We start from the raw sequence: 26,492 nt of genomic DNA, 5'->3' as shown, positions 1-26,492 counted from the left end.
ATCATTTGGTTTTGGACTATTATGTATTCGTTAAATATTGATTAAAACCCAGTATTCATAAAAAAACTGAATACTCCATGGCTAGCTACCACCATCTTACCTAAGTCTGTCGCCATAACAATAATGTTTACAGCATTGTTGTGTTCCGGCAGTTAGAAGTAAGATAGCCAGTTCCTCCGTGGTTGAGGATTCCGGATGAAGCTCGTTTCCACCTTCGGCCTGATCGTCACTTACCATCAGGTGAGATACAGGCCAAGAGCTTCCTCGTTGTGGATAAAAAAAAAAAAAAAAAAAAAAAATACGTTAAGAAGTGTTTAGGATTTTAATTATTAACAGTTTAATGTCAGAGTTAGTTCTAGTTTTAACTACAACACGGATATTTAACCGGATATGTCCTGCGAAAATTGATTTTCTCGCCAAAAATCTTGTTTAAATCTTCTGCAGCCATAACGTGCAGTAACTAATAATATGACGTGATTGGATTACTAATGTTTGGCCAAAAACGTTTCCCAAATTATCACATCGCAAACAACTTATTTCATTCTTTTTATCGAAATATTCATTAACAAGAGGTGATTCTGGCGCTCGGCGGCCGCTACCGCGGCACGCTGCGCTCGCCTTCGCGCGTTAATGGTCACTGTTCTAACCTAACCTAACCCACTATTTTTTGCAATACCTACTTTTTGCAAACATACAATTTTATTATTAAAATTATTGTTTAAGAAAACTATGATCATGTGCCTTATGCTTTGATTTGTGGGTAAGTATATGAAGTGTTAATTTGATCAATCAAATTATTTGGATATTTGGCAAAAAACATTTGCTATACAAAAATTTGCCATAAAAAAACTTGAACAAGTAAAATTTTGCCAAATGATAATATGACCAAATGAATTATCGCATCCCACCGCTCCTGCCAAAAGGCCACGGCATCCTCTCTAATGGTGCGCTTCAATTCCCGGCGCTCCCTGGGGGCCAGTTGGATTCCCTCCTCCGCAAGTCGTCCTGCACGAGAGACTTACAGGTAACGCTGCCGTGCTGCACGACCTGTAAGCCTTCGTGAGTAAAATGAGCGCCGGTCGCTGAGTATTCCCTCCAACCACCTTTCTCATTACAAAAATCGATTCCCTCCAACCACCTTTCTCATTACAAAAATCGACGAGCATCGGTACCATACGGCCGCAGCGTATGTCATCGTGGCCATATAAATGCCTGCGTACAGCACACTTAGGGCGGGGTATCTCACGCCCCATGACGTCTTGCCAAAACCATTGGCAGCTTGTAAATCAATCAATTTCGCATGCGGCACATAGGACCTAGCCTCGTCGAGGGTCACACCAAGCGATTGCGATCGTCACATCGTCTGCGTACGCTATTACGTGTACCCACTCAGGACACGGCAGCATCAGGAGGTCGTTGAGCAGGAGGTTCCAAAGTGTCGGGCCCAACATTGATCCCTAAGGACATCCCATGGTACTGCGCTTCCACGACGTTTGAGCCCCTACATAGAGGCCCACACGCCGGTCTGTAAAGTAACTAACCAATGACCTGAAGATATTAGGTGGAGCTCCGGTCTGTTTGGCCTTCAACAAAATCATCGGCCACCACGCGTTGTCAAAAGCACCGGAGATGTCCAGGAAGATCAGCTGCACGTATGACGCAGTACTGTTCTCGGTGATCGAGTTAATGAACTTGAGCGCCGTGACCGTAGACCGGCCACGGGTGAAACCGTGCTGAGCGTCAGATATATGTCGGTGCAAGCAGGGAGCGCAGGAGATGATGACGCGCTCCAGGATCTTACCCAGGATTGGCAAAAGAGTAATAGGCCTATAGGCCTTCGGGTCAGAGAGAGGCTTACCGTTTCCCTTCGGGAGGACCAATAGTCTACCTACCTTCCAGATGTCTGTAAAAGAACCTTCAGCAAAGGTGGTGCGATAATAACTTTAAAAAAAAATAAAACCGACTTCAAATGCGTGAACACAAAAAAAAACTAAAAATTAAAAATATTGCGTATAAAAAAGTTCATCCCCAATTTTCCACCCTTGGGGGTGAAATATTTTCTTCAAATTCGCATGAAACCACCCTTTTGATAATACCTATTCAACAAAAAAATAATTGTTCAAATTGATTTATAATCGGCGGAGATATTGCGTATAAAAAAGTTCATCCCCAATTTTCCACCCTTAGGGGTTGTTTTTTCTATTATTAAATTTAAATGGGACCACCCTTGAGGTATTACCTATACGCCGAAAAAAGATTTGTTAAAATCGGTTCATAATTGACGGAGTTATCGCGTAACAAACATAGAAAAAAAACATACGGGTCGAATTGAGAACCTCCTCCTTTTTTGAAGTTGGTTGAAAAGTAACAGTTGCTAAAAGTTTATTTGGGAAATGAAACATTGGCGATAAGTTGTTTGCGAAGCGAAATTTGGCGAAAAGTAATTTGGCCAAACGGAAGGATACCGACGCGATTACTATTAAATCGTAACAAATAAGTTTATGAAATGTTTATTTCTAAATGTAATAATATCAATATAACTTTAAAAAAAAAACCGACTTCAAATGCGTGAACACAAATAATATCTATTCAACAAAAAAATAATCGTTCAAATTGGTTCATAATCGGCGGAGATATTGCGTATAAAAAGTTCATCCCCAATTTTCCACCCTTGGAGGTGAAATATTTTCTTTAAATTTGCATGAAACCACCCTTTTGATAATACCTATTTAACAACAAAATTATCGTTCAAATTGGTTTAAAATCGGCGGAGATATTGCGTATAAAAAAGTTCATCCCCAATTTTCCACCCTTGGAGGTGAAATATTTTCTTTAAATTTGCATGAAACCACCCTTTTGATAATACCTATTTAACAACAAAATTATCGTTCAAATTGGTTTAAAATCGGCGGAGATATTGCGTATAAAAAAGTTCATCCCCAATTTTCCACTCTTGGAGGTGAAATATTTTCTTTAAATTTGCATGAAACCACCCTTTTGATAATACCTATTTAACAACAAAATTATCGTTCAAATTGGTTTAAAATCGGCGGAGATATTGCGTATAAAAAAGTTCATCCCCAATTTTCCACCCTTGGGGGTTATTTTTTTTAATATTAAATTTAAATGGGACCACCCTTGAGGTATTACCTATACGCCGAAAAAAGATTTGTTCAAATCGGTTCATAATTGGCGAAGTTATCGCGTAACAAACATAGAAAAAAAAACATACGAGTCGAATTGAGAACCTCCTCCTTTTTTTGAAGTCGGTTGAAAAAAAAGGTGGCATAGGGGCCCGAGCGCCAGCCTCGCCGCACCTTAACCTATTTATTACACTGCATTAACTTAAATTATACTGGTAAATTACTAATATTAGTTAACCATGCCACCACCCCAGAGACATTTTAGTGAGAATGACAAATCCAAGATATCTTTTTTCATATTCTAATGATAGTAATAATTCAGACTGAAAAAACTTAAACACAATAAGATTGAAGAGGATCCCTTCCAATCGTGTAATGTTTCATTACCAATAATGTGACTGTTTTGACATTAAAGTAACCAAAAATATTTTTGACTATCTATGGGAACTGTGGCAAAGTAATGTTATAACATCACCCCATCCAAAATTAAAAGCGTAAAAATCTGGACAACTTGGTTTGACCAGTCCCCGAAGGCAGCGCCTGTTCACAGACATGACGGATGAGCCAGCCATCGCTTCACTCGATCATATTTTAGAGAATGTAACGACCCGCCTCACCACGCCACCACCCCAGAGACATTTTAGTGAGAATGACAAATCCAAGATATCTTTTTTCATATTCTAATGATAGTAATAATTCAGACTGAAAAAATTCAAACACAATAAGATTGAAGAGGATCCCTTTCAATCGTGTAATGTGTTATTACCAAATGTGACTGTTTTGACACTAAAGTAACCAAAAATATTTTTGACTATCTATGCTATGGGAACTGTGGCAAAGTAATATTATAACATCACCCCATTCAAAATTAAAAGCGTAAAAATCTGGACAACTTGGTTTGACCAGTCCCCGAAGGCAGCGCCTGTTCACAGACATGACGGATGAGCCAGCCATCGCTTCACTCGATCATATTTTAGAGAATGTAACGACCCGCCTCACCACGCCACCACCCCAGAGACATTTTAGTGAGAATGACAAATCCAAGATATCTTTTTTCATATTCTAGACTAAAAAAACTTAAACACAATAAGATTGAAAAGGATCCCTTTCAATCGTGTAATGTGTTATTACCAATAATGTGACTGTTTTGACACTAAAGTAACCAAAAATATTTTTGACTATCTATGCTATGGGAACAGTGGCAAAGTAATACTATAACATCACCCCATTCAAAATTAAAAGCGTAAAAATCTGGACAACTTGGTTTGACCAGTCCCCGAAGGCAGCGCCTGTTCACAGACATGACGGATGAGCCAGCCATCGCTTCACTCGATCATATTTTAGAGAATGTAACGACCCGCCTCACCACGCCACCACCCCAGAGACATTTTAGTGAGAATGACAAATCCAAGATATCTTTTTTCATATTCTAATGATAGTAATAATTCAGACTGAAACAACTTAAACACAATAAGATTGAAGAGGATCCTTTCCAATCGTGTAATGTGTTATTACCAATAATGTGACTGTTTTGACACTAAAGTAACCAAAAATATTTTTGACTATCTATGGGAACTGTGGCAAAGTAATGCTATAACATCACCCCATCCAAAATTAAAAGCGTAAAAATCTGGACAACTTGGTTTGACCAGTCCCCGAAGGCAGCGCCTGTTCACAGACATGACGGATGAGCCAGCCATCGCTTCACTCGATCATATTTTAGAGAATGTAACGACCCGCCTCACCACGCCACCACCCCAGAGACATTTTAGTGAGAATGACAAATCCAAGATATCTTTTTTCATATTCTAATGATAGTAATAATTCAGACTGAAAAAACTTAAACACAATAAGATTGAAGAGGATCCCTTTCAATCGTGTAATGTGTTATTACCAATAATGTGACTGTTTTGACACTAAAGTAACCAAAAATATTTTTGACTATCTATGCTATGGGAACTGTGGCAAAGTAATACTATAACATCACCCCATTCAAAATTAAAAGCGTAAAAATCTGGACAACTTGGTTTGACCAGTCCCCGAAGGCAGCGCCTGTTCACAGACATGACGGATGAGCCAGCCATCGCTTCACTCGATCATATTTTAGAGAATGTAACGACCCGCCTCACCACGCCACCACCCCAGAGACATTTTAGTGAGAATGACAAATCCAAGATATCTTTTTTCATATTCTAATGATAGTAATAATTCAGACTGAAACAACTTAAACACAATAAGATTGAAGAGGATCCTTTCCAATCGTGTAATGTTTTATTACCAATAATGTGACTGTTTTGACACTAAAGTAACCAAAAATATTTTTGACTATCTATGCTATGGGAACTGTGGCAAAGTAATACTATAACATCACCCCATTCAAAAATAAAAGCGTAAAAATCTGGACAACTTGGTTTGACCAGTCCCCGAAGGCAGCGCCTGTTCACAGACATGACGGATGAGCCAGCCATCGCTTCACTCGATCATATTTTAGAGAATGTAACGACCCGCCTCACCACGCCACCACCCCAGAGCCATTTTAGTGAGAATGACAAATCCAAGATATATTTTTTCATATTCTAATGATAGTAATAATTCAGACTGAAAAAACTCAAACACAATAAGATTGAAGAGGATCCCTTTCAATCGTGTAATGTGTTATTACCAATAATGTGACTGTTTTGACACTAAAGTAACCAAAAATATTTTTGACCATCTATGGGAACTGTGGCAAAGTAATGCTATAACATCACCCCATTCAAAAATAAAAGCGTAAAAATCTGGACAACTTGGTTTGACCAGTCCCCGAAGGCAGCGCCTGTTCACAGACATGACGGATGAGCCAGCCATCGCTTCACTCGATCATATTTTAGAGAATGTAACGACCCGCCTCACCACGCCACCACCCCAGAGACATTTTAGTGAGAATGACAAATCCAAGATATCTTTTTTCATATTCTAATGATAGTAATAATTCAGACTGAAAAAACTCAAACACAATAAGATTGAAGAGGATCCCTTCCAATCGTGTAATGTGTTATTACCAATAATGTGACTGTTTTGACACTAAAGTAACCAAAAATATTTTTGACCATCTATGGGAACTGTGGCAAAGTAATGCTATAACATCACCCCATTCAAAAATAAAAGCGTAAAAATCTGGACAACTTGGTTTGACCAGTCCCCGAAGGCAGCGCCTGTTCACAGACATGACGGATGAGCCAGCCATCGCTTCACTCGATCATATTTTAGAGAATGTAACGACCCGCCTCACCACGCCACCACCCCAGAGACATTTTAGTGAGAATGACAAATCCAAGATATCTTTTTTCATATTCTAATGATAGTAATAATTCAGACTGAAAAAACTCAAACACAATAAGATTGAAGAGGATCCCTTTCAATCGTGTAATGTGTTATTACCAATAATGTGACTGTTTTGACACTAAAGTAACCAAAAATATTTTTGACTATCTATGCTATGGGAACTGTGGCAAAGTAATACTATAACATCACCCCATTCAAAATTAAAAGCGTAAAAATCTGGACAACTTGGTTTGACCAGTCCCCGAAGGCAGCGCCTGTTCACAGACATGACGGATGAGCCAGCCATCGCTTCACTCGATCATATTTTAGAGAATGTAACGACCCGCCTCACCACGCCACCACCCCAGAGACATTTTAGTGAGAATGACAAATCCAAGATATCTTTTTTCATATTCTAATGATAGTAATAATTCAGACTGAAACAACTTAAACACAATAAGATTGAAGAGGATCCCTTCCAATCGTGTAATGTTTTATTACCAATAATGTGACTGTTTTGACACTAAAGTAACCAAAAATATTTTTGACTATCTATGGGAACTGTGGCAAAGTAATGCTATAACATCACCCCATTCAAAAATAAAAGCGTAAAAATCTGGACAACTTGGTTTGACCAGTCCCCGAAGGCAGCGCCTGTTCACAGACATGACGGATGAGCCAGCCATCGCTTCACTCGATCATATTTTAGAGAATGTAACGACCCGCCTCACCACGCCACCACCCCAGAGACATTTTAGTGAGAATGACAAATCCAAGATATCTTTTTTCATATTCTAATGATAGTAATAATTCAGACTGAAAAAACTCAAACACAATAAGATTGAAGAGGATCCCTTCCAATCGTGTAATGTGTTATTACCAATAATGTGACTGTTTTGACACTAAAGTAACCAAAAATATTTTTGACCATCTATGGGAACTGTGGCAAAGTAATGCTATAACATCACCCCATTCAAAAATAAAAGCGTAAAAATCTGGACAACTTGGTTTGACCAGTCCCCGAAGGCAGCGCCTGTTCACAGACATGACGGATGAGCCAGCCATCGCTTCACTCGATCATATTTTAGAGAATGTAACGACCCGCCTCACCACGCCACCACCCCAGAGACATTTTAGTGAGAATGACAAATCCAAGATATCTTTTTTCATATTCTAATGATAGTAATAATTCAGACTGAAAAAACTCAAACACAATAAGATTGAAGAGGATCCCTTCCAATCGTGTAATGTGTTATTACCAATAATGTGACTGTTTTGACACTAAAGTAACCAAAAATATTTTTGACCATCTATGGGAACTGTGGCAAAGTAATGCTATAACATCACCCCATTCAAAAATAAAAGCGTAAAAATCTGGACAACTTGGTTTGACCAGTCCCCGAAGGCAGCGCCTGTTCACAGACATGACGGATGAGCCAGCCATCGCTTCACTCGATCATATTTTAGAGAATGTAACGACCCGCCTCACCACGCCACCACCCCAGAGACATTTTAGTGAGAATGACAAATCCAAGATATCTTTTTTCATATTCTAATGATAGTAATAATTCAGACTGAAAAAACTCAAACACAATAAGATTGAAGAGGATCCCTTCCAATCGTGTAATGTGTTATTACCAATAATGTGACTGTTTTGACACTAAAGTAACCAAAAATATTTTTGACCATCTATGGGAACTGTGGCAAAGTAATGCTATAACATCACCCCATTCAAAAATAAAAGCGTAAAAATCTGGACAACTTGGTTTGACCAGTCCCCGAAGGCAGCGCCTGTTCACAGACATGACGGATGAGCCAGCCATCGCTTCACTCGATCATATTTTAGAGAATGTAACGACCCGCCTCACCACGCCACCACCCCAGAGACATTTTAGTGAGAATGACAAATCCAAGATATCTTTTTTCATATTCTAATGATAGTAATAATTCAGACTGAAAAAACTCAAACACAATAAGATTGAAGAATCCCTTTCAATCGTGTAATGTGTTATTACCAATAATGTGACTGTTTTGACACTAAAGTAACCAAAAATATCTTTGACTATCTATGGGAACTGTAACAAAGTAATGCTATAACATCACCCCATTCAAAATTAAAAGCGTAAAAATCTGGACAACTTGGTTTGACCAGTCCCCGAAGGCAGCGCCTGTTCACAGACATGACGGATGAGCCAGCCATCGCTTCACTCGATCATATTTTAGAGAATGTAACGACCCGCCTCACCACGCCACCACCCCAGAGCCATTTTAGTGAGAATGACAAATCCAAGATATCTTTTTTCATATTCTAATGATAGTAATAATTCAGACTGAAAAAACTTAAACACAATAAGATTGAAGAGGATCCCTTTCAATCGTGTAATGTGTTATTACCAATAATGTGACTGTTTTGACACTAAAGTAACCAAAAATATTTTTGACTATCTATGCTATGGGAACTGTGGCAAAGTAATACTATAACATCACCCCATTCAAAATTAAAAGCGTAAAAATCTGGACAACTTGGTTTGACCAGTCCCCGAAGGCAGCGCCTGTTCACAGACATGACGGATGAGCCAGCCATCGCTTCACTCGATCATATTTTAGAGAATGTAACGACCCGCCTCACCACGCCACCACCCCAGAGCCATTTTAGTGAGAATGACAAATCCAAGATAAATTTTTTATATTCTAATGATAGTAATAATTCAGACTGAAAAAACTCAAACACAATAAGATTGAAGAGGATCCCTTCCAATCGTGTAATGTTTTATTACCAATAATTTGACTGTTTTGACACTAAAGTAACCAAAAATATTTTTGACTATCTATGGGAACCGTGGCAAAGTAATGCTATAACATAACCCCATTCAAAATTAAAAGCGTAAAAATCTGGACAACTTGGTTTGACCAGTCCCCGAAGGCAGCGCCTGTTCACAGACATGACGGATGAGCCAGCCATCGCTTCACTCGATCATATTTTAGAGAATGTAACGACCCGCCTCACCACGCCACCACCCCAGAGCCATTTTAGTGAGAATGACAAATCCAAGAACATCTTTTTTCATATTCTAATGATAGTAATAATTCAGACTGAAAAAACTCAAACACAATAAGATTGAAGAGGATCCCTTTCAATCGTGTAATGTGTTATTACCAATAATGTGACTGTTTTGACACTAAAGTAACCAAAAATATTATTGACTATCTATGGGAACTGTGGCAAAGTAATGCTATAACATCACCCCATTCAAAATTAAAAGCGTAAAAATCTGGACAACTTGGTTTGACCAGTCCCCGAAGGCAGCGCCTGTTCACAGACATGACGGATGAGCCAGCCATCGCTTCACTCGATCATATTTTAGAGAATGTAACGACCCGCCTCACCACGCCACCACCCCAGAGCCATTTTAGTGAGAATGACAAATCCAAGATATCTTTTTTCATATTCTAATGATAGTAATAATTCAGACTGAAAAAACTTAAACACAATAGATTGAAGAGGATCCCTTCCAATCGTGTAATGTTTTATTACCAATAATGTGACTGTTTTGACACTAAAGTAACCAAAAATATCTTTGACTATCTATGGGAACTGTGGCAAAGTAATGCTATAACATCACCCCATTCAAAATTAAAAGCGTAAAAATCTGGACAACTTGGTTTGACCAGTCTCCGAAGGCAGCGCCTGTTCACAGACATGACGGATGAGCCAGCCATCGCTTCACTCGATCATATTTTAGAGACATTTTAGTGAGAATGACAAATTCAAGATCTTTCTTTTTAATTTAATAAAAATAACAATTCAGACTGAAGATAATCTTGACAATGGGGATCACTTTATTTTCATAATGTTTTATTACTAATTTATGATATTAATTTATGCAACATAGTATTAAAAATAGGTCAAGTTGCGGCGGGAGTGGCCCCTTGGCCATCTCTAAAGCCAACTGTATTTTTTTACATACAATATAAAAAAAAATCGGAAAACCGGGTTTAGATAGCAAGAAACAAACGGACATATTCATTACGTCACGGTCATTGCATGGGTTCAAATATTATATGTGCTCCCTCGAAAACCTACTCTCCACATAACCGTTTAAAGCACTTTATATATCTATAAAAGTACCTATGTTCTTCAGTGTAACCTACGACGCAGCGTGCATTGCTTATTCAAGTAATGCGAAAAAAAAGGCTACCCCTGTACATTATTTCAGCTTCAACCAAACCAACGCGTGCAGATTGCCATCGCCGGCGCGATCATAGGCCAATGACTGGTCGTGCGACCTGTCATTCGCCTATGATCGCGTCGGCGATGGTGATTTGCACGCGTTGGTTTGGTTGAAGCTTACTTTTACAAAATGACAATTATACGATATCCATTATATGCTGGTAAGAACAATTCCGTTCAGTTACGCTTAAAACGGCATATAACTAACAAAAAATCAACACACCCATTGCTCATTGCCTCCGGAACCATGCATATGTTTGTTATATTGGCATACTCGTACTTGTACCTAGACTTCCTGACATTCCGTCGACGCTGAGGCATTCAATTGGCACAAGTGGGACATTATCAAGCGGTTATTAACCTTACCTTGATTCGTCACCCCTGCATCTTCTCTCCGGTCTCTTCCCCCTCAACTTCACGCCCGCAGCTATGCGGCTGTCGAACTCCACACTCTTCGCTTCGATGTCGTTACCTTCCCCAAGACGTCCGCCGGTGTTTCCCACAGCATCAGCAACATCAGCCCACAGGCTGGCGTGTCCCCCTAACAGTCGTCCACGTCTATCCTTCAGTTCGCCCTTCAGCGATATCATAACATCTCTTCTTCAATTTGGTTGACCGAGAAAGCTCCTATTCTAAAATCAAACACCAATGTAAATGGATTTATACTCCAAGTGACGACGCTATACCGATCCACCCCTACAGTGTAGAGATGATATTTAACATAGCCCATTCCCCCGATACTTCACTATCTCCACTCACACCACCACACACGCATAACTCATATACACAAAACCAACATGCCCAAACAAAAACCACCAAATTTTGAATTCATGCGAAATGAATATAAAAAAGCAAAAATAAATAAATAATGCACGTGTATAGGCGTGTCAGCTTGATTTTAATTGATTTTAAAATATATTTACACAAAAGAATTGTCAATTGATTGATGAGGTGAATTATATTTACACTTTCCGAGAAACTGCGTAAAAATAAAAAAATATATAAAAAAAGTCATCTAAAGAAGCTGCGGGTACACTACATTATTAAGCAAAAGTTTATCGTCGACTAATTTATCGCGCGAAACTAAAATTTTGATATCCGATTTTTCTTGGACCCGACCTAACGCTACGTACAATTGGCCATGACTGAACACGTCCGACCGCAAGTCTACGCCTACCCGATTTATAGTCTGCCCCTGACTCTTATGAACAGTCATGGCATAACACAGAGCTAAGGGGAATTGCCGTCGCGTCATTTCGATGGGGCTGTCCGGTTCGATTGGAGCTTTAAACAAGATACGCGGAATCAAAAATTCGTTTGTTTCGCCTGGCTTGCGAACGGTTATTATGCGCGGCGTAGTTTTCACGACGATAACTTTTGTGCCATTGACCAGTCGGTCTGAAAAACTAAGATTGCGGATTATCATGCACACGCATCCTACTTTTAGTGTTAGATCATGTTCTGGAACACCCTTTGGCTGCAGTTTATTTAACGCGTCCGCGCCTAAAAATATATCGTCCGCGTTATCGGAAAGGACTTTATCGATTGAATAAAAGTGTAACGGTTCCGACTCTACTCTATCTAATACTATGGAATTAATTTCCCTAACGTTTTGATTGTGTGTGGTGAGTATTGCTCGACCAGCACACGTGTCCGGTTCAACAATGACAACATGTGAAAAAACAAAATCTATTAAATCGTTCAAATCTGTAACATAAGAAAGGTGGGAAGTTAAATCTACTAAATTTAAAATTGAACGATTCACCTTTACTGTTTGAACCGGCAATTGATTCGATCCCAGTTTTAATAAAAAGTCAGAATACTCTGGGTCGTCTCTGTTACGTTGGGAAGTGCTCAAGTTGAAAATTTTAATTTGTTCCCAAATCGGTGAGGACTTGACTGAACAATTGATTACGTCAGAGTTACTTTTAGCTTTTACTACGACAGGAGGTATCTGACGGAAATCTCCTGCGAAAATTACGATTTTCCCACCAAAAAGCCTGTTACACTTCATCAAATCGCGGAGAGACCTATCAAGCAGGTGAATTAAATATTTGTGAGCCATAGGGGCTTCGTCGTAAATAATAACGTCAGCTTGTCGAACAAGCTCAGCGCGCTGCGAACCATTGGTAATGCTCCAGTAACCAAGATCATCTACGGGGTTGAGGGGGAATTTAAACATGCTATGTGCCGTAATGCCGCCTACGTAATTTTGCGCCGCGATACCTGAACTCGCCGTACACAAGACAATTCCTGAATTTCCGCGTGCGTGTGCAGTAATTACATTTAAAAGCAAAGTTTTACCTGTTCCGGCAGGCCCGTCAATGAAAATGGCAGTATTGTTAGAGTTTCGGAACTCGCTGTCACTCAGGAGAGTGTGAATATAACTAAACACGAGGTTTTGGTCGGGGGATAATTTTGGTAGCCAGCTACTCACGAACGTGTTTAACTCGTCGCGATTATATTCGACGCGCTCGCGGCCTACTTCGGTCGAATCGTCTATAACGCCCGGTAACCCTTGCTCGACAAGGGATGTCCCATGTTTACGCAATAACCGGTCGATTTGGACGAGACAAAGTTTGTACGCTTTTTCTGCGTCATCGGATAAACGCTGCAAAAAATCCTGACCAATTAAATGTTTGTACTTATCCCACAAAGAAACGACCCTAACCCCGTTCACAGCTAAGAGTACGAAAAAGCTACGCAGCCGTGGTCCAGTCAAAAATGTAGATGCTTCCTGCATAGCAATCTCATACTCCGCTTCATCGTCCGCGATCCCGAGAGCTTTCGCAGCTTCCTGGAAAGTTTTGCACAATGGACCACCAAGTTTATATAAATCGTCGTAACTACGACACGGCTGAGACGCTAAAAGTAGACGCAAGTAAAATAATTCACCTCTGTTTGGCGCGACCCAGAATAAACGCGATACTAATTCGCCCCTTTGCCGTCTTGTCAAAAATTTATTATTGCTCAATTCAAAGATTTCTACATTTTTTGTGGTGGGACGTCGTGAATGTACAATAAACCGCTCGTAAAAATCTAAATACGTTATGTTATCAAACTGTTCACCGAGAGGCCTTTTAAAATAAGTTATTAAGTCCGAATGAGCGCGGCGCGCGGCATCTGCTTCGGTTCCCGGCTTGAAAAAGATGGATTGTTGGCCCTCAAGGTGTACGGCGAGCTGCTTTACGTTCGGTTCGCGAGCTGTTACGTCAAACTCTAAAATGCGCCACGTCGCTTCGCAAGAACCAAGGTAACGTTTGGTGACATACTGCTCGATTTCGTTATTTTTATCAGAATCAGGAACGACTGTAACGCGCGATTCGTCAGGACCTTTGGTCATGTATTTGAATAGATATTTGACGATCGCGCGTGCGGAATATGCTAATAAATTTATGTGACAGTCATACTTGAGGAGAAGAGCGGCATTGTACGGAACGACCCACAAATCACTAACCGTTATGTCTCTATTTCTAAATTTAATGGTGGCTTGGTTTTTACTATCACGGCGTAAATGAACAAAACCTTTGTCATCGCAGTAAGTTACAGCCGTTTCAGATTTAGGGAAATACTTTGTGCATTTCATTTTTTCAGTATCCCAACATGGCAAATCTGTTCTATGTGGAGGTCCACATGGGCCGTGTATCATGTGATCAAGCACAGCCTTGCGTAATCTACCACCTGCCTCAGAAGGAGGAGGGATATCTGCCCTTACAAATTGATCGATTTCAAAATTTTGTATGGGACCACCCCCTTCGATTCTAAAACAAATGTGGGCATGGGGCAGTCCTCGTTTTTGAAACTCTATGACATGCATAATATACATACATCTACCAAACCAAGCACCAGTTCTAAGGTCTTTTAAAAGTTGTGCGAGTTTCAAGTTAAAAACTCTCGCACAAATTAAAGGATTAGGCCTTTGTCCTTGTGGAGTAGATTGTTGGATCTCGGGCCACTTTGGATTGCATGTCATCGTTAAAAAGTATGATGGAGTGCCCAGTCTATTGACCAGTGCAATCGCATCCATATATTTAGTTTTCATATACCGTGGACCTCCAGTAAATGTATTGGGCAGATAGACACGTCCCGGCACAACACCCCCCTCTCCCCGTATGGTTTCATCTGCTGCTATCTGGTTACTAATTTCTACCGAGTTTTCTACTTCCTGAAGGGGAGCAGATCTAAGAGCAGCATCTGAGGAATGATTCTGCATGTTAAAAATGTACCTAAGTCGTTCCTCTGAAATTCTACAAAACATATCTACTATCCATTCCTCAGAAAGTCTGCTCAACTCTGAAAACCGCGGCTCAGATAGCAACAAACAACGGACGTATTTATTTTGTGTTAGTTTTACGCCGTTGTTATCGAGTCTATTCGGTAACCAACCGGGATTACCGTGTGGATACAGCAAAGGATATTGGAAAGTTTCATACAGCGGATGTAAAATGTCTACAGTGTGCGGTTTTCGAGCACCTATGCGCCATATGACTATAGCTTTAGGAATATAGCGTTCGCGTTCTGTGCTCAGAATTGCGGCTATTTCCGAACCGATTGGCATGTCTCCTAAAATATTACCATGGGAGCGTCGCGACGTGGGTTCAAATATCAAATGTGCCTCCTCGGAAGGCTCCTGACTTAAACGTTTAAAACAATCTATGTACGGACTAACATTATGCATAAAATTGGTAATGCAGCGAACTACCTCCATGTCTAAATTTTGGCTTACAGCTGTCCTTTCCCTTTCGTCGTAAATGTACATACCGATAGGATTATATGTGTCGGTGTAAGCTAAATCAAAAACGCGATGGTAAGTTCGGCCCTGAATTTTTAAGAAAGACACACCGGAATTTGGTTGATGAAAACCATGAGAAACGCCTAATGCGCTAAACGAAAACAAATTATTGAAAGCTCGCGGTCTTAGAAGGAAAGCTGGGTGGGAATAGAACTCTTCGGTTAACGGCGGTAAATTTTGAACATTATATGCTCCAGAACCACAACACCATTTGACTCTACCTTTTTCCTCAACAAAAATTCGCGCCTGACATTGAGGACATCTGTGACTGTCATTTAAAGACATTTTTTTAAAAGAATGAGTCTGAATGGAATCTAAGTCGTCGTTTTGTTTTTGCCCGATCAAAATATTGGAATTACGCAACGCGGGTTCTAAATTTCTGTTTACTACATTATATTGTTGTGACGCTTCTTTATTAACTTCCGGATTTTGTTGCGAATACCGTTTTACCGCGTCTCTGTGAATAGTAGGATTTTTGTCTGTGTAACGTTTAACCGCGTCCCTGTGAACGGAGGGATTGTTTTCAGAGTATCGTTTAACCGCATCCCTGTTAACGGAGGGATTTTTGTCAGTGTATCGTTTAACCGCGTCCCTATTAACCGAGGGATTTTTTTGTGAGTACCGTTTTACCGAGTCCCTATGGATAGTTGGGTTCTGGGTAGCATAACGTTTTACAGCCTCTCGGTGTCTAAGAATTTTGGCTGACGTTACGTTACTAACCCGACCGCTATTTAAATCAACTCTATCAATTACAACGACTGGCTTTAATTTCAATTTGACATCAGAATGTGTAGTGCTGACGGGCAAAGGTTTCGCATCATGGGCAATTTTTAACGCAGTTAAATCTACTCTTTCAAGAACCACAACTGGTTTTAATTTTTCATTAATTAATTTAGATTTTTTCGGTGCGGAAGAATCTACTTTAGATTTAGATGATCTCTTTTTTTTGGGTCGACCTCGTTTGGTTGATTGCACCGGTGCAATGTCTATTGATTCTAACTCAACTTTTTCAAGGACTACGACAGGTTTCAACGTTGTTAATTTCGCGTCGCGTGGCTCGAGTGGGACGACGGGATCTAAGTTTAGCGCAAAATTTACTACAGTTAATTTATGTATAGAATATTGCGCCGAGGTATACGCATGTCCTATGAACAGTAATTTTGCGAGATCTTCTAAATTTTGGCAACAAAACAAACGCGCCTTATTTTGAGTTTCGTCCCGATGATTAAATTTATTATTGATGCCAACCGCATGGCTATTAAATAAATAAAATTTGTTGCCAAATTTCCAAAATGAAACCGTATAATTGTTCCCGGTGAACAAGTAACTATCCCGAGTATCGTTACGTTCGCGAGTGAATACACGGTCGCGCAAAATATGAACTAACTGCAATGTTGCAACATCAACATCGCGCAGTGAAGCTGGAAAAAGCCCGTTTTCAATCCAGTTGGGTTCCATTGCATTAATTTTAACCGCGAAGTTCCCTACTCGGTAATCATTTGGCAATTCGTCTGGTAATAAGAAAACGTGGTCCCGAGGTTTACACTGCAAGTAAAGTAAATCACCGTACTGAAGAATAGTATTGATATCCGCAACATCAAACACGGCCCGATTTTTAATAACTGACAAAGCGGATGCACATGCTGACATGGCTACACACTGTGCATTATTACCTTTATACCGTGCATCGCCTTGATGGGACAATCCTTTACCAGAAATTAATAATTAATAATAGTCTGATTGACAATGAAGTCGCGCTTATTATGCATTACGAATACATAATTTAAAAGAAAGTAATTTGCTTCGAAATACGAAATGCAGGTGGTTTCATTATCTTCTAACACTCCGCTAAAATATCTAAAGCATTTTGACAAGGCCTTAGAACATCACCTTAAGCAATATCAATCATGCTAATTTTGAGGTACACACAGAAAACAAAATGACAAACTATAGTGCCAACAAATTTTCTGAAAATAAATCGTCAATAAATTCATATTCAGTCATAAATGGTTATGCAATGAACAAATGATACATTTTACAATGCCTACCTGATTAATTACTTTTATTGTTTTGGTAATTGAAATAAAGTTTGTTTTTTACTAATAAATAAAAGAAATTAAATTTAAAAGTACATATACCTACCTATAGAGACCTACCTAAACCGAAAATCCAAACTCATACAATTAATAGCAGCTAGTGCTAATAGTAATAAGAAGTTTAATGGAAACAAAAGTTTGAAATTTTATTATAATTGAACAACAACATTACCTAATAAGTAGGTAGGTAATGTATCCAAATTACTAAAGAAAACAGTAAATTGTATTAAAAACAAATGCCTACCAGTTAAGGTATGTAATGATGGAAATCAATGATTATACAAATTAGTACTAACCTATTTTACTGTAACTGTACCATTTTGCAGTAAGTTCATATAACAACAAGTAATTTTATTAGGCTAATCCTACCTAAAAATGCATTGCATTGATACAATATTTCCTAAAATAAAACTAATGCAAATTCAAATAACAGGCTTGCCTAACCCCATTGAGACAATAAGTAGGTACCTACCTACCTAATTTCTGCTTATCAAACATACCTAAATTAAATTAGTAATAATATGAATCAAAAGAAATTTAGAATTTATGTTTCTGTAAAAATGAAAAATATTATAGGACCTCAGATTAATAATCTAAGTAGGTATAGGACCAATTTCAAACATGATGAATATTGATAACTTCAATCAATTGGTGCACATCTATTTGAATTTAATTTAAAAATTAAATGTTATTAATACCACTATTCAAGTAAGTAAATTATAATTAGTATAATTATTAATCTTGATTTATAAAAGGCTAGTTAATATGGTCAGATCCAGACTCATACAAGTTAAAAAAAAAGTACCTATACCTAGTAAGATGAATGTCAAATCAGAATTCAACACACTAAATTGAAAATATTGATAAATAAATACAAATATAACAAGCGCAGGATATAAGTAGTATCAAATGCAAATAATCCTATTGCAAATCTGAAGGTTTTCAAATAATATTTAAACTGCATTGATATTACCTACCAATATTTGAGAAGGATTCAATCAAGTTCTTATTATTGATTTGATTTCAGAGCAAATCAATTATTTTAACTACACTGAAACATTAATTAAATTAGATGTGATTCAATAAATGCTTTGTTTATAATAAGAACTAAAGTTATGCTTACTTGTGTATTTTAAATACCTAATGTAACACCAATTTCAACAGTAAATAATCCTACGTGTAAAATTATTTTACATAACTATTCATATGAAAACCATCTCAAAGTAAGAAGATCTAAATAACTTTTATTGATAGTTAATGTGAATTTATGTTCATCAACAATGAAATGATAACTTGCCTGTTAGGACATTATTAATACAAGTACCTTGTGTGGAATTGACATGTTTCAAAATATAAAGATTTCTTACGTGTTATTAACTATTTACTGTTAGGCATGGACCTTTTTTTATAGGTCCATGATTGTAGGTAGGTGTAGGTAATTTAAATAACTTGGCAAATAGAATAAGGGGCTACGCCCTTGTCAACCATATTTAGGAAATGTGTGAAGTTATTGACTTGAAAAAGCTAGATCTTAACGAACAGACTCAAAATAAAGAAACAACGATAGAGAAATCCTATAAATTTGCAGTTAAGAACTACCTACAACACCATTGCCATGTCAATTATAAAAGAAGAAAAATGGCGGTCCATAACTATTCATCAAAGCCAAACATAGTATATTTTTAACGAACCAAAGGACCTAAACAGAAAATAATGGAAAGAAGAACAAATAAGACTTTAAATGACTTACCCGTGGCGATGCAGACGGCCGTGGTGGAATCGTTGTTGAAGCGGGGCATCGTGAAACTGCAATTATACACATTTAATGAACTAAAGAACCACAAATTATGGCACTGAAGAACCTAAAATACACTTAAAACTTCGATCATTACACTTTAAAAAGTTTTAAACCATAAAAAGTTGTTTGTTTAACATTATTTCATTTGTTTTACAATGGCGTCCCCTTCAACAAAAATGATGCCTACACTAACGGAACGTTGAAAAGAAACAATTAAGTTGATATATCATCAAAATTGATTTGTACAATAGTATTTTATTATTTGACAAACCTATGGATAATAATTTTAATAATATTTACACATAACTTACCGCGATGAAACAAGATGCAAAACAGTTGCGACCGAGAGGGAGGCGGAAGTGAATGAGCGCGAAAGAAATGTCTCACTCAACTTTTTTTGGCCACAAAACTTATGACCATAGACAACTTTTGTTTGGTGGTGTTTAACCTATTGGTCACCAACCTATTTCGCCTGGAACAGTAAAAAAATATATTTCTGTTTTGAAAATAAAGATTTAGGGTTTTAGGAAATCGCAAAAATACGCATAAAATAACTAAAGCATTTCTATAAGTATTTTTATCAAAGAAATATTGCACGGAAATGTTAAACGTTTTGTATTTTAAAAAAGACCATGGCGCTCTAAAGGATATAGAACGCAACTCAGATTTTATTTAATCTGATTTGATTATGATGATTAATTATGATAGAAAAATAATTATTAATAACAATCGGTTATTATGAATAATTTGGTAAATGTGATTAAAGAAATCATTCACGTATGATAAAATTAAATAAACTGCTTAGGGTTGGCCCAAGGTCCACCCCCGCCGCATCTAAACCTATTTATTAAATTTTAAACAGTTCGTTTAAATTTTAAACATTCCAATCTCATTATACTAATGTATATTAATATATTAAGATATCAAAACGTTCAAAATGTGTTGCTGTACACGCTGTACACGAGCCGGTGTTCTCTATTAAGATATTTGTAAGTGATAAATTAATGTGATTACTTTCTAACTTTTACCTCGACTGTCGGTAATTATTATTAATAACTGAAGTAACATAATATACATAAATTAAAACGAACTGTCCCACCCGTGACAGTGACAGGGGGGCGCCACCACCGTCAATACCGAATCGCTGGTTCCGATTTTTGCCACGTTGGAAACTATATAGTTGAAATGATGGTGGCGCCCCCCTGTCAATGTGTTTGGTGACACGGTTCAGTTTAAATTAGTTCATCTATATGACTGTAAGTAATGAACAGCGCAGCCGCCGCCGGTCTTATTGATCCTTGAGGGGATAATGACATTAATTAATCAGTAAGACGTACTATGGATCGAAATAGCGATTTATGGACGTATTGATATTTTTCTTTCACAATTTATATTTGAAAAAAATACTTATCGAACGTAACTTACGTTATTCTGATGAATAAATGTCGTTAAAAGTTTTTCTCTAAAATCAATAGTTTGGCTGGAAAAAAATATTTTCCATTTTCGTTGTATGGAATGAAACTTAAAGTGGTCGATTTCGACTAAGCCTATGGCTTGTTGATTATAATCCTAAACTATCAGCGCGCGTCCAAAGTTGCCCGTTCAGAAGTTACAAGGTTCCAAAATATGAGTTAAATATCAAATATGTCAGTATAGGTGTACCAGAATCTCATGGCAAACAAAAATATTGGAAAAGTGTGTTTTTCATATGGCCATTGTCTATGGCTTTATTGTCATCTGTCAAAGTAAATCACGAGATCTGTCAGCCGCTGCAGAAATTTTGTAATCTCTTCATGCCTATTTGTTATTTTTGTGAAAAAGACGAAAAAACTCAAGCAAGTCATATTGTTTTCAAAGTGTATTGTAAAATAAGGCATAATTCAAAGTCAATCTTTGATTTTAAAGCGCGTCGTTGAGTTGACAGAAAGTTGGAGTGAAATGTTTTGATACTTACCTACATTTAGTTTATTACCTAACTGTGTCAGAAGGAGGGTTATGTTTATTTTTATATTATTCTTACCTAATAGCTGCTTTATCGGGGTTTTCAGGTGTATTTCATGCATTGGTGCAGAGGAATGGTGAAAATGTTATGACCATGTAAAGAAAATTGAAAAAGATTTCATCAAGCAAGTTTGAGTAATTGAAATGCTGAAAAAGCGATTTATATTATATTAATACCTCTTTAACTTGATCATCTATTTGGAGAACAAGAAATGCAAGTGGAGTTTTTAGAATCGTTTTCTAGTTCTGAATGAAGTGATAAGTTTTAGGTATGTTGGCGCCGGACACAGATGCTGCAAATTATTATTGATGATTAATAGTAACAATCTTAATATTATGGTATCTGTATAAATCTGTAGAACGGAAGGTTTGCGATTCCTAAACGTAACACCGACTGATGCGCAAAAAAGTTAACTGTCAATCCGTTGTGTCATGTCAAGTGTGAGCAAGCGGCTACGAGGTTATCTTGGAAAGCGTATTGAGTTTGGTGGAACGTTAAATTGTAGGGAAAGTGATTGTCAACCATCTAACATAATATTATCTCCTTGCCCGCTAACCCACGCCAATGGAGATTCCACCTCTAGAGTTCCTTTTGATAGAGACCCCGTGCCTTTAAGTATGATACTTAATAAAATTATTTACAGCAATATACGGTTTACATATTTTTCAAGACATGTTCCTATGTTAAAAACACGATGTATAACAACATTCTTCATACACATACATAAAATGTATAGGTAGGCATTCGTACTTCATGTTCATTAATATTAGTCATAAATAAAAAATAAACAGTATCAAGATCGTTTAATCCAATTTCCCCAGTATTGCACTCAACAAAGTTTATTTTCCCCATTTGCCATGAGATTCTGGTACACCTATAATTTAAGGTTAATTTAAATTGTTAACGTATGGAATCTTTATATTTTCGTTGAATCTTTAAAGATATTCCAAAAAAAGTCACTTTTACTAACTTTTTTTCATTTTTCAGAACTACATAACTTGTGAACGGGCAACTTTAGGCGCACGCTGATAGTGTAGGATTATAGTCAACAAGCCATTTCATTCCATACAACGAAAATGGAAAATATTTTTTTCCAACCAAACTATTGGTTTTAGAGAAAATCTAACGACATAATATTCATCAGAATAACGTAACGTATCGATAGGTATTTTTTTCAAATAGAAATTATGAAAAATATCGCTATGTCCATAAATCGCAATTTCGATCCATAGTGTGACGTAACCTATCAATATGAATTAAAAAAATAGAAGTTGTGAAAAAAAAACGCTGTTCAAAATTTCGCTTTTCGTTCGGTCCATAATAGAAGTTTTTTTTTTAAAACATGATGATGACATTCACAACGCTAAAAAATTATTATTTTTATCTCATAAAGATAAAAGTAAATTATGCCTGCTTCACTTTTACCTACTTTCGAGAGACCTTAATTTTTCAGTCGTACAAAACAAAATTTGACAGAAGGGCGCTACACGGGTTAAAAGTCACATTTTTGTCCTTTGACGTTTCAAAATCTTTTGATTAAATTTCCGAACGAAACATCCTATCACTCTCTAATCTATGGTCCCTACACCCCCCCTCTTGACAAACTGTCAAACAAAAGTTTGTTTTGATTTGGTTGGTGTTGTTTTGTTCGAATGAAATTAATAAGAATAGTTACTTACATACATATCTCAAAGAAATAATCTATAGCTGAAACAAGTGATCTTAAAAATAATAGTAACAGAAGCCTTGTACAATATTGCAACAATATCTGAGTTTTTAATGTGATACTGTTACGTTAACTCTATGCATATTTTGCCTGTGTAAAATAAAGAGAATGGTGATTGCAGCGTAAGGTAATGCTTGATGATAACTATGAAACGTTTGATAATTGATGGCACTATTAATTATTCAATAATATTTAAGAGGTCAAAGTTTTTGAGGATGAATGTTTTTTACTCTTGCACTCTAAAAGTATTGTACAGTTTTGATGAATTGTTTAACTATAAGGCTGGGTTGCACCATCTTACTTTAACAAACATCAAAAATCTATCAAACTTCATTCAGAAAACACCAGTTATCGTTAAAGTAACAGTCAAAGTTAGGTAATGCAACTGAGCCTTAATGTTTACAACAAAATGTAAGCACAATATCTATCAATTTAATTAAAGTTATATATTTTACTTTTCAGATGTTAAAGTGATCAATAATGATGTACAATGTGTCCCGGAAAACCAATATTTAATGAAAATTAATAAAATCTTAACAAACAAAAGTAAACTGTTCATAATTCCAAAATATTTAATTGAACATAAATTGATTATTATCTTTAAATAAGCCTTCTTAATAAATGAGTGTTTTAAAATTCATTGGGTTTTAATTAATATTAAATATCTAATAAGTTGAGATAAAAATGATATAGGAATGTTATCAACTGAATTAAGTACCTAAATATACTATAATAAAGTATCAATCAATCATCAATGTTAATGGAGTTCAAGATAATAGTAATATTTTGATGGTAATGATACAGACGGAGACAAGGCTATTTTCATAAATAAAAATAGATGAAAACTTTTAAATACTATGTCACTTTTAAGAACTTATTCTACATATTAATAGGTTTGGAAGTTCTTTACAAGCTTAAACTTGTTTGTTTGGCTCTTGTGCATAAAATCTTACTTTTACAGGCATGGTATGCAGCTAAATGCATTGAATAAATTATTAAGTAAATACTTTTATCCTTCTTACTGTTAGAATTTTGCTGTGTGTAGGTTTTTCATATCCAGATTTTTTCTTAGAGATGTTTTCTTTGTGTAATGAAGTACTATAACACTAACTTAATTTAGTAGTAAGTAGGCAATACTTACCACATTTAGTTTCAACAAATGTCATAATAATACGAGTAAGTACTTTAGTAAGTCCTGTTCTTTATATTTTTAAAAATTATTTTGAGACTGGATGGCGCAATACAGGGTGGAATTTAATAATGCCACCTGGAGGGAAAGTACTTTTAATATTGTAGATAGAACTTTTTTCTCAAAGAAAACATTCCTTTATTTTTGAAAAGAAATAGAACTACATTCAAAGATTTACAAACATTTTCTTGCCACACCCAGAATCAAACCAACTGAAATCTATCAAAAATTACAACCTGTATTTTTATTGCATCAATTGTTAGGGTTAAGTATAAGGATGAAATCTCTTTAACAAACTTGATAAATCAAATGAAATGAAAACCATGAAATCTTAAATTATTTTATTTATGTACAGAATACATTGTATGGTATGGTGGACAATTTTCGAAATCTTTCAATTTCAATGCAGTTCTCTTTCTTTTCAAAAACAAAGAAATGTTTTCTTTCAGTAACATTTTCTATTTACAGTATTATGAGTACTTACTGATATGTACCATCCTAGACTGCATCTCACTTAACACCAGGTGCGATTGCGGTCAAATACCTGCCTTGTCTAGCATAAAAAAAAACTTTCCCTCTAGGTGGCTTTACAAAATTCCACCCTGTATATCCAATAATATTTATTTATTTAATTAATAACTACAATTTATAACACACAAAAGTTAGTGAGATGGCTGAAAGAAATTTCGGTAAAGGGGGTAAAACGAGATCCACCCGTACGAAGTCGCGGGAGGCCGCTAGTTATTTCATAATGCGCGCTCGTTGCCTCGCACAAGTACCTATATAACCTATGTACAAGTTACTGATTCTTGCTTGAGAAATAATAATGATTAAAATCTATAAATATGTGTAGAATATAACCAGGGCCGGATTAACCATCTCGGGGCCCCTAGGCACAGCTCGTTTCGGGCCCCCCTTTTTTTGTCGCGGAGGAAATGCTTTGCGCACCGTCACCACTGCCAGGGGACGGGGTAGTGTGTAGGACTCTCGGTGCCCTAAAAATGGCGCTGATCCGTCCTGAAAAGGACGGGGTATACCCACTAAAACCTCCGCGGCGTTCCGTGATCTCCCAAGTGGGGGTGTCGTGTCGCGAGTATCCGGCCGTAGCCTTAGACTTCCGCGACACCACCGGCGGCAGCTCGCCTATACGGCAGACCCTACACGCCCGCTTGTGGGGTCCGATGGGAATGGCCCGAAACGCCAAGCCGTTCCCGTCAGACGGAGGTGCCCCCGCACCCCCGGCCTGCTGGTCGCCACCTGGGGGCAGAGTAGAACGGTCGTACAATCGCCTTCTCCACCCCCTTCTCCGCCTGCGGAGCGATGGGGCGAGAGGATCATTCTGCCGCTCGCGCTCCGCTGCCTCCTTCTGAAGGATGACCTCTTTGCAAAAGGAGGCGACCGCCTTCCAGCATCTTTCACTTCCCAGCATGGCGTTGACCAGGCTCGGAAGCGAAAGATTCCGGCCCACGACCGCAGTGAGGACACGGCGCTGCTCCTCCCAGCCTGTGCAGACCGCGAGGGTGTGCTGCACCGTGTCATCCGCCGCGCCTCATTTGTGGCACAGTGGGGATTCCTCTCGCCCGATTCTATGCAGGTACGAACCGAAGCAGCCATGCCCGGTCAGTACCTGCGCCAGATGGAACGTGAGGAACCCGTGCGGTCGTTCCAACCATTGGTCCAGAACAGGACTAATGGCGTCCTGAGTGCGGCGCCCAAACTGCGCGCGAGTCATGTCTTCCAACCAGCGGTCGATCATGATCTCGCGCTTTTCCTGAATGACGGCGCCGCGCCGCTCCGGGGCCGGGCGCTTTCCACGCGCCTTCTGGTCTGCCATGAAGTGATAGATGGCAGACAAGACCCCAGCTTCTAGCTCCCAAGGGGGAGTACCAGCAAGAACGCACGCTGCAGCGTGCCCTATCGTGCGGTAGGTCCTTGCGACCCTCTGCGCTATGGCCCGCTGAGGACTGCGCAGAAGGGCAGCATTCTCCCTCTTGTTGAGGGCATCTGCCCAGATTGAGGCGCCATACAGCGCCATGCTCCTCAGAACGCCGGCATAAAGTCAACGACACCTCGTTTGTGGCCCTCCCAAATCCGGGAGGATCCAACTCAGTGCGCCGGCTGCCAGGAGGAGGCGTGGCGCTAGCCCGTTGAAGTGCGGGCTAAAATGCCACCTCCCGTCAAGCGTGAGGCCCAGATATTTCATCTGGCCTTT

At 38.1% G+C, this 26,492-nt stretch overlaps 2 long non-coding RNA genes across 2 annotated transcripts; one reads left to right on the top strand and one right to left on the bottom strand.

Moving 5' to 3' along the window:
* Positions 1 to 10,792: 10,792 nt before the first annotated feature.
* LOC135087427 (uncharacterized) lies at positions 10,793 to 19,742 on the bottom strand. The gene is made up of 3 exons (XR_010260812.1): positions 19,675 to 19,742; positions 19,316 to 19,371; positions 10,793 to 11,309 (listed from the first exon to the last, which is right to left on the bottom strand). It is a non-coding gene; the product is annotated as an uncharacterized LOC135087427 (long non-coding RNA).
* A 3,193-nt stretch (positions 19,743 to 22,935) lies between these two features.
* Positions 22,936 to 23,729, top strand: LOC135087426 (uncharacterized). The gene is made up of 2 exons (XR_010260811.1): positions 22,936 to 23,218; positions 23,554 to 23,729. It is a non-coding gene; the product is annotated as an uncharacterized LOC135087426 (long non-coding RNA).
* Positions 23,730 to 26,492: the final 2,763 nt, after the last annotated feature.

The sequence above is a fragment of the Ostrinia nubilalis genome (genome assembly GCF_963855985.1).
Source record: "Ostrinia nubilalis chromosome W unlocalized genomic scaffold, ilOstNubi1.1 SUPER_W_unloc_7, whole genome shotgun sequence".
Taxonomy (NCBI): domain Eukaryota; kingdom Metazoa; phylum Arthropoda; class Insecta; order Lepidoptera; family Crambidae; genus Ostrinia; species Ostrinia nubilalis.
This window is presented reverse-complemented; position numbering and strand designations above follow the sequence as displayed.